Below are 9,566 nucleotides of genomic sequence, written 5' to 3' on the forward strand. Positions count from 1 at the left end.
AGCTTCCACACAGTTCAGAGAAACTGGAACACACATCTAATGTTTTCAAAATTCCACCTAAATGCAACTGCAGTTAAATAATGTAGCCTGTGCAGATTTTATAATAAAGGGAGGACGTTCACATGCTGCTGAATATATCAGTTTAACTACTGTGGTAGTGATTTGCAACGAGCAACTCCTGTAATGTCATGAGAGTAAACACTGACATGTAAAGACAAACTTCTGAAAAGATAGAGTACAGTCTACCTTACAAAAAGTTTGAAATGGAAGAATGTGCATGTAGGATTTGAAAAGAAAAGAAATTACATGTGAATAAATAAAATGAAGACAAGCAAGAGTTTAAATATAAAGCCACAGTACATAACAGAACGTGTGAGCAATAAAACGCCTTAGAGAAACAGTAGACCTTAAGATATATTTAAAAAGTGTATCAGAGTTTATTTATCTAAACCTCAGTGTCAGTATGCTTTAACAGAGATTACCTGAGAATTTACAGTTGAAAGAAAAATGCTGATACTGCATATTCAGATTTTATTCAAAGTAACCAGATCATCAGGTAAAAGAAATCAAATTAATTAGTGAACTTCAGTAAAATAAGTTTTTAACAAGCAGTAAATATTACTTGCAAGGTTGAATTCATAACTTTGAAATCATCCTTTGCAAACATAAGATGTAACATGAAGACAAAAAGCTTAATTTTTTAAAATTTAAAAAAACAAACTCTGGTTAACTTAGAAATAAAACTGAATGCATACACACAAAGTGCTGAGCACACACACACACACACACACACAGCCTTCCAGACTCCTGCAGGGCCAAATTGGCCAGATCAGACCCCCTGTTGCATACACTTAGGTCCATGTCTTCTCTTGTGCTTTTCCTATAGTGAAGTGAAGTGTTCTCCTTTGTTAATTTGAGAGAAAAGAATGGTAGAAAAAGACTCAAAAGACCCAAAGTGCTGATAGTGACAAGACGCTTGTCAAAAAATAGGACTGTGGACGATGTATTTCACGGTAATGATGAGTAATCATAAAAAATAAGATGCTTTTTCATTTGGATTTTTATCATCTTTGAAAAGCGAGACAAGAGGTGGTTTTTTGTTAAGGTTTTGACGCAAAGCATTTCTGAATCTAAAATCCCTCAAACCATCACAGCTTCACCATAATGGAATATGACAATTATAAAGGAAAAAAAAATGTGGCAAAGGGAAAAATAAAAACAGAAAATTCATGGTTGATATTATTTCGACCATATAATGTTACATCTTTAGGTGGCAGATAGATTTCCACTGACCAGGAGTCTGGTCAGCTGTTATTTAAGGACACGTTGACAGTAGACACTGTCGTCGACAACAGACAGACAGGCTGTACACACCCACTGACACTGATACTGAATGTGGAATGTGGGTTTTATGGGCTTACAAATACAAACACACACACACAAATACACATACACATACACATACACATACACACACACACACACACACACACACACTATGCATACATGTAAGTGCACGCACACAGACACACACATACATGCATACACGCCCATCCGTCCAAGCATGCAAGCATCCACCCACCCACACATGCAAACACACACACAAACACACACGCACCTAGGTATCTGTGACCACTAATTGTGTCTGGCCAGTGCCGTCCCTAGCAGCCAGGGTCATGGGAGTGCTGTGGTGCAGGACAGGGTAGCCATTGCGGTAGCCTCTTAAACATAGCTTATCCTGAGGCCTGTTATTACCCTGAGAAACTATCATCTTTTTTTCCTCAAAACCGTCCTGCTCAGTCAATTTAATGAAGCAGGCATTCCAGCAGAGGGAAATGAGCAACAACTCCCACAGTCCCACGCAGCACCAGCAATTAATGGTTCTAGACAACAACCTCCGGGAAGGAGACTGGGATTTTCTTCTTACTGCAAATGGGTTCACAATGTTATTATCAGTTTGTTCTCTGTCGTGTGTCTTTGTTGAGCCTTTGTTGACCTTTTCACTTCTTCGCTCAGGTAAAAGCTGAATTTAGGCTATGATCTGCACTTACTGACTACACTTTAACTTTAAAGGACAAACATTTTTGCTTTCCTGTAGCACTAAGTGACTCTAATATACAGTATGTGGGTGGTTGATAAGTGACAATGACTTAATGTCTTGGCACTGAGAACTGAGTGTCTGGCCTCAACCACTCTTTTGTGGTTTTACAACAGATATTTCTTATAATTTCAGTCACGTTTTCTACCACAAGACATTTAATTCTGAAGGCAGCCAACAACAGAGCCATATACTGATAAGAGATATTTTATAGGGTGATGCAGATATCAATATGAAAGAAAAAAAACTGATGATAGATATATTATATATTGGGTTTTTTGTGGCTTTGAACACTGTTAAAATTTGAAACAGCAACTGTACCAGGAAATCTTGAGCAGTAAATTTAAGGCAAATCATAAAAACAAAGATACAACAAAAGATTGATCAATTTATCAATAAGGGATTCATATTCAAATATTTTAACTTACAAAAAAGAGCAAAAATGAGATCAAAACTGCAACCTCTTACATAGAGCAATATCTATTTGTGTACTGCCAACATGCTGACACTGATGATCTTTGGTAAAAATCATATAGGGCAGTATCGGTAGTGGTCAACAAAGCATTAATAAAGCACTATTACAGGTTTCCTGCTTGTTGTCTCTCATGTGGAAATGTGTGTGTGCTGCAGAGTTTATAAAAACTACCTGTATATGCAGCTGAATGCAACACAAAGGATCCCAACTGAGGCTTATAAAAGTAATTGATTAGACTGCTGCTCCTTTAAAGGAAGAAGCACTCGACCTCGTTTTTTCTTTAAATATTATGAGATTTTAGAAATATGGAGAATTCAGAAACTATCAACATACAAATATCAGCGGCTATTCATCACACTCACAGAACATGATGGCATCTCTGGTGCAGTTGTCCTGTTGGAATTGATTTCCTGTTTCACTTTCAGCACAGTATCAGTTGTTTAAAGAAGGCAGAGCTGGTAGCTGAGTGACAGGATAGCCTTTAACTTTTCTTCTCCTCTCAAGGACTCCCCTTCAACTGTTGACTTGAATTAGTCTCCTGCTGCCTTTATTAGCAGCAGCGGTGGAATCAGAGAAGGCTGTCTGCGTGAATCGTGGAGGAAGGAAGGAGGGAGGGGGGGGGGGGGGGGGGGGGGGGGTCGACCGCTAAGTGCTTCACTTCTGATCTCTGATGGGGGTCATGGGGTCGCCGCTCAGCCTCACCCTGATGACTTCTGACACCGCATGAGCAACTCAAACCACACGCAAGCGCACACACATACACACATAGGATTTGGATTTAAGAACACACAAAGCCACATCCTTAGAGACTGTTGGAGCGCTGATACTATTAACTCAAGCACAGCTACTCTTACGCAAGTATCGCTCAAATATTTATTCTCATTTGAGTAAAAGAGAAGAGTCTAAACAAAGCACTTGTATATTCACTTCACGTTCTATTAAGAACACAATCCTGGATGCTACATCTACAGTCATTTTAAAATAATATAAAATGTGAATATGTAGCTGTTACAAATAGTTAATGGGTCAACATCAGATATGTGTTTACAGGAAGGTTTCTCTCTAATCATATCACCAAATTAGCAGTAATTTGGGGCTCTGTATGAGACTAGTCTCATTTTACACACCAGTTTAGTCTAACAGCACCAGCCACAGACAAGTTGTAATTAAAAATGAAATGTAATCATGTATAATACATGTTTTTAACATTACCCCAGACTTTTTGAAAGTGTGATATTTACAGTAGCAGCAAAACATAGTGGCAATCAAAGTAGTTGGAGCGGCTACAACTTCAGGAAATACTGGAAAGATTGAGAGAAGTTGCTCAACTTACAATATCTATTAAATTATTTCAGAACTTTTAGCTGCAAAATTTTAGTATTAAGTATTTTAAAATGAAGTATTTTAAAAGCTACAAGGCTAAGAAACGTCCTGATCACTTTCTTATCTTCTGGAAACTAGCAAAGTTTAAAATAATATTGTATCTGTGGCTACAAATCATGACAACTTAAGATCCAGCTTTCCATATTATTTCCCCTTTCTAACAGGTTAGTCTAATCTTATTCCACACTCATGGTACAATACATACAGTCCAACTCTTCATTTAAACTTCATTGCTGTAAAATATTCAAACCAAACTGAATTAGACTGCATATGTTTTTTATGGCTTCACCAGTCCATCAATTACTGGTAAATATAACTGTAAAATATATTCTCCATGTCTTGAGCATCATTTTATACTAATTATTAATGTTTGTTATTTTTGGGCTCTCCATCTAGAAAATAAATCTCGATGGGTTTGAGCAATGTTTGGATGCTCATCATGAGTTTATAGCACACCAGCCAATCTGTGAAGTAAAGCCAATTAATATGTGATTGTTCACCAGAGATAAGACCACAAGTCAACATGGTTGCATCAGCTAAGATAAGTTAATTATATATATATTTTAAAGCTGCATTAATTGGTTTTTGGCCACAAGGGGAGCAGCGGATCAAGCTGTGAAAAACTCACAAAGAGAGGTTAGCAAACAATTCAGATACAGAGCAACATTATCATCATTCATTTTGAGTCACGTTTCAGGCAACCTGACAAATGAAAGTCCAACATTCGCTCTCCTTCTAATCCGACTCTTTTACAACTAAACACTCAACTACGTTCACCAGCTAGTCACTAACTCTGTCTGTCTGTCATTTGGTGCTGGGCAGGTAGTGTACAGTGGGTTTTATCACAGCTGCCTGTTTGCTGCTGGGAATAATGATGAGTGAACCGAACAGTAAAGTTGTGGGGCATAAAACAGAGCGGAGTGTGATGATAATTCTCTGTGAGTGACATGACACAGCCATTTGAGCCGTGATTAACACAAAAATCCTGTTTAATGAAGCTTTAAGTTTATAAATCTTTTGGGTAGGTAATAAACACACTCAGCCATTTGAATCAATGTGTGTTTATATGTTCATCGCCTATTACTCAACATACAGCCTGCATGAAACGCTTGTGTAAATGATTTGGGGATTTATGCTCTACTTTTTCATCAACAGCATTCTGAAAACAATCTTCCAAACTCTCAACCTTCACACCTTTTTTCCCTCTCCTCTTCTCACTACTGCTTATTTATTGCTGGAACCAAGTGGAGGATAAAAGCTCAAATCCCCTTCTCTCCTTTCCACCTCCCTCTCTCCTTCCTCCCTCCTTCTGCCCAGACTGTCTCCTGTGTGTTTATCTTCTCATCAGGGCTCTTTATTGGTAAATAAGGGTGGCCCGCCCAGCCTGGCCCCTTCTTTCTCTCTTACATCTCTCTTTACTCCATCTATCCGTCCCTTTCTCCCCCTCCTCGGCAGACCCTCCCTCCTTGTCTCTGTGTGTGGAGTCTAAGTGCTGCTGATGTGTGTGTGTGTGTGTATGTGTGTGTGAGTGTAACTATAGCGGCCAGTGTTTAGGCTATTAGAGCCGTCTATTTACAATCTGGAGTTTCCTATTGATTATGTCTGCCTTCTCTTTCTGTTTACATGGGGGAAATAAATAACACATGTCGCCGACTCGCTCTGACTCGACATCTTCTTTCTCCTGTAGCTCTGTCTCTCTCCTCTTTCTCTCTCTCTCTCCTTTTCTTTTAAACTGTCAACTGCTTCTTTCTTTTCTTCTTTGATGGTTTTCTCACAACTTCCCGCAGTTAATGTGGCTTTGAGTTCAAATGCAGATTTTAGCACAGTCTGCACAATTTGTAACTAGAGATGCAAAAAAGTAAGTGACACACAAACGGGAGACTTACATTCTTGGACTCCCATCGGCTAAAATACATCAATCAAAACAGCCAGAGTCTAAATACACACACATTACATGTATGTGTATCCACATACGATGCATGCAAACAGGCACTCACTGTGTCAGCCACAAACCAGAAAGACAGACAAGGACTCCAGTGAAATGACAGAGATAGACACCAACAAAAAAAAGAACCAGTGTGTGAAATACAGACCATCTCATGGGGTCTGGGGCCCCTTAATTGACAGCTATGACCCCCTCAAAATCTCCAAAAATGTTATGAGCGTAAATACTTTTGAATTTATCTACACAGTAAGCTTTATTTTTACATAACTATACAAATCTTTGATCATTTTGTACAGTAACACATTAGGAATACTGTATGTTACAATCAAATTATTGACGGTATTTGAATGCAATTTGATCCACCTCTGCATGAAATGTGAATTTGAACTAATTCATATAAAAAATAGAAGTCCTTTATTTGACAAAAAGTCCTTCTATCACAGAACTAACAAATAAATAGACCAATAAACATAGTAGCTGCTTGGATCTAGCGGCCGATGCATGCCTGTTCTGTCTTGGAGGTACAGCTCATGGGACGGGTATCTCCCGATTATCACAGGGTGTTTTTACACACTGGAGAGAACCCTGCTAACTGTGCAGAGAGAGAGAGAGATCCTCCACAAACCTGCAGCACATGTACACAAAGGCCTACAGCTCGTACTCCCATTTTCCCGCCCGCCAACACCATTGTGCTCTCTCTTCATGCTTCTCTCATTGGTAACAAGAGCTGGGTGTCTGGGCTTCAGACCAGGCAGTGTGTCATACCTTCCACCCCCGCCTCCCCGCCTCTTCTCTTGGGCACGAAGTGCTCAGATAGCCCCTCTGATAAGACCGGAGTTCCTTATGAACAACAGGCAGGAGCGGAATCACACTGTTGGTGGGAGATGTATGCAAATCCTTTGAAACTCACTGTATAGGTGAATGTAGCAATACCACTAGAATTATATACCACGGCACAGGTGCACGCAATGTCATTTATTCAAGTAGAGTCTTTCAGGGGTTAAAACTGTGATATATTCCATGTTGCCATTGAGATGGAGCTGATAGTGACATCTTGATGGGTAGTTGAATATGTAACATGCACATTTGATAAAATAATCATATATTTTGTGTGTAAATTCTGACTCTGCAAAATATGTAATTACTACTGAATTGAGGGTTTGGTCCGCTCCACATGTTGAAGGATCCTTCAACATGTGGAGGCAAGACACTGAACCCTAAATTGCTTATAATGGTCAGACCAGCACCGTGCTTGCTATTTTACTGCCATTGGTGTGTGAATGGGAGAATGAATGGAAAATTGTAAAGCACTTTGGATAAAAGCACTAAATGAATGCAGTCCACTTATGGACGTGAAATAAATGTGATGGGGTAAAATGTACAGTGTTTCCCTTTCAACTGTAGTGTACAAAGTAGCTAACAGTGGTTAATGAAGTATTTAGATACTTGACTTAAAGATCCCACCCACCCGTGTTTTAAGACATAGAAAAATACTCCACTTTGAATGATGATTTAAGTCTGATATGGTTTTTTCCACATAAAAGTTAAATTGCCTACTTAGAAATTCGTACAACATCTACTCCTTCTTCCTCATTGAAAAATCCAGAATCTGAATCATAAATATGTAATTATTTCTCATTTTGAATGTTTAACTGCTCGCCCATTCTCAGCGTATGTGCACTTGGAGGCTTCAAGTTTCCACAAGTTTTCCGCACTTGTGCAAGCTGCAAAACTGGCTCCAAACTAATTGTGATGTCACAAATCATTTTTGTAAGTAAAGTTAAACTCAGATTTCCAGCGAGCACAGAGAAACTTTCCACATTCAGCAGATGAATATGAAAACATACATCATACACATACACGTATCATTCTGCACAGTGAAGCTAAAACATCCAACTGAAGTCACAATGAGCAAAACACACAATTGAGTTGAGGGGGACTTTAAATACCCCTCTATGAAATTACTCCATTACAAGTCCTTCATTCAGTCATTAAAAATGTATTCTTGAGCCAAATGTACTTTAAGTTTCAGGAGGAAAAACCCATTCTGAATAGAGTGTTATATGTATTATTTCATATATTGTTTAATTATTATAACTGATGATTTCTAAGCAGCATTTTAATGCTGTGGCTGGACAGCTAATTGGATCAACTTTATATTCTATCTGAGAGTTTAATCTTTAACAGTTTATATTTTATAAACAGATCATATGTGTTGCATGTAAATTCATAAATAGCAAAAAGCCCTTTGTTATTAAATAGAAAATAAAGGTGTAAAAAGACATTTCCTTCTAAATGTAGCGTAGTAGCAGTATAAACTAAATGCTCAAGCAAAGTACTTTTAAACTGTATTTACTGTAAGTGCACTGAGTGTGTAAATGTACGTAGTTGGTTTAAATGAACTGACTGTGGTGGGATTGATACACATGTTGGAAAAAATATATTTCCTAAATGAAATCTTCATTTTTCTTTTCTTCAAGCATATTTACAAGGATGATCTCATTAAATTCCAGTGGGAATGAAGTGCCATTTTTCTGATACTGCTATAAATATCTGCCTATAATATCTAGATAAAGACTCTTTTCCTAATGTTTTTTTCCATTCTTGTAAAAAAACTGAATTTAACTCATCTGTGTATTTTACTTGTTTAAAGAAAAAATGAGATTTTACTTTAAGACTGTGAGAAATAAATAACTTGTTAACATGCTGTGGACCCACATGAGTACGCAAACGCACGCACACACACACACACACACACACACACACACACACACACACACACACACACACACACACACACACACACACACACACACACACATTCATTGGTCAGCGTCTTGTGTACAACGCATGCTTGTGTTTTTGTGTCTTCTGCTTATATTTGTACTGGACATGATTGCATGCTTGCAAGTGTATATATTTGTGTACTTCTCCTTACAAACTCTCACTGTGTGTGTATGTGTGTGTGTGTGTGTTGGAGGGGTGTGGAGTGTGGGGGGGGGGTTAATCTCTCAAGAGCACCTCTCCACAACAATCAGAAGGGGGATGAGATGAAAGAGAGCAATGCCGAGGAGACGCAGCATGTTTATAGGAGAGAAGCTTGAATAACAGGTTGCGGCGGTCAGTGGCTGTAACTCTAGCCGCTTGTGTGGATACATATGGAGTGTTATGCTGTTCTCTGTAATGCAGGAGGGTTACAGGCTTTGTTATCCCATAGTGACACCACATATTTTGACCAGCAATCAAATAAACTCCATTGTGGGTTTTATGGGGGCCTTTGAAGCGAAAGCGTTGCAGTTTTTTTCTTTAGTTAGAAGACATTTGAGTGAGCATACTTGCTGTACATAAGAGCAAAAAACACTTAGAAAAACCTCCCAACACATACAGAGCATACACAAGGATGACACGACTGGATGATGTGAGGTGGGAGGTTTCCTAAGTGGCCAACAGAGAGCAGTAGAGGCCTAATAAAGCTTGTGGCTCCAACAGCACGACTCCAGCTGTTCTCCTTCAGTGTTGACCCAACGCTCCACATAAAACTCTCTTCTTCTCACCTCTACTGGCCCTCTACGTTTGGCCCCGTCTCTCACCCTGCCTACCCAGCAACCTGCAATCAGGCTGACGTGTGTGTGTTGAGAGAAAGAAAAGGCTGCTGTCAAATTTCT

The sequence above is a fragment of the Scomber scombrus genome, chromosome 13 (genome assembly GCF_963691925.1).
Source record: "Scomber scombrus chromosome 13, fScoSco1.1, whole genome shotgun sequence".
Classification (NCBI taxonomy): domain Eukaryota; kingdom Metazoa; phylum Chordata; class Actinopteri; order Scombriformes; family Scombridae; genus Scomber; species Scomber scombrus.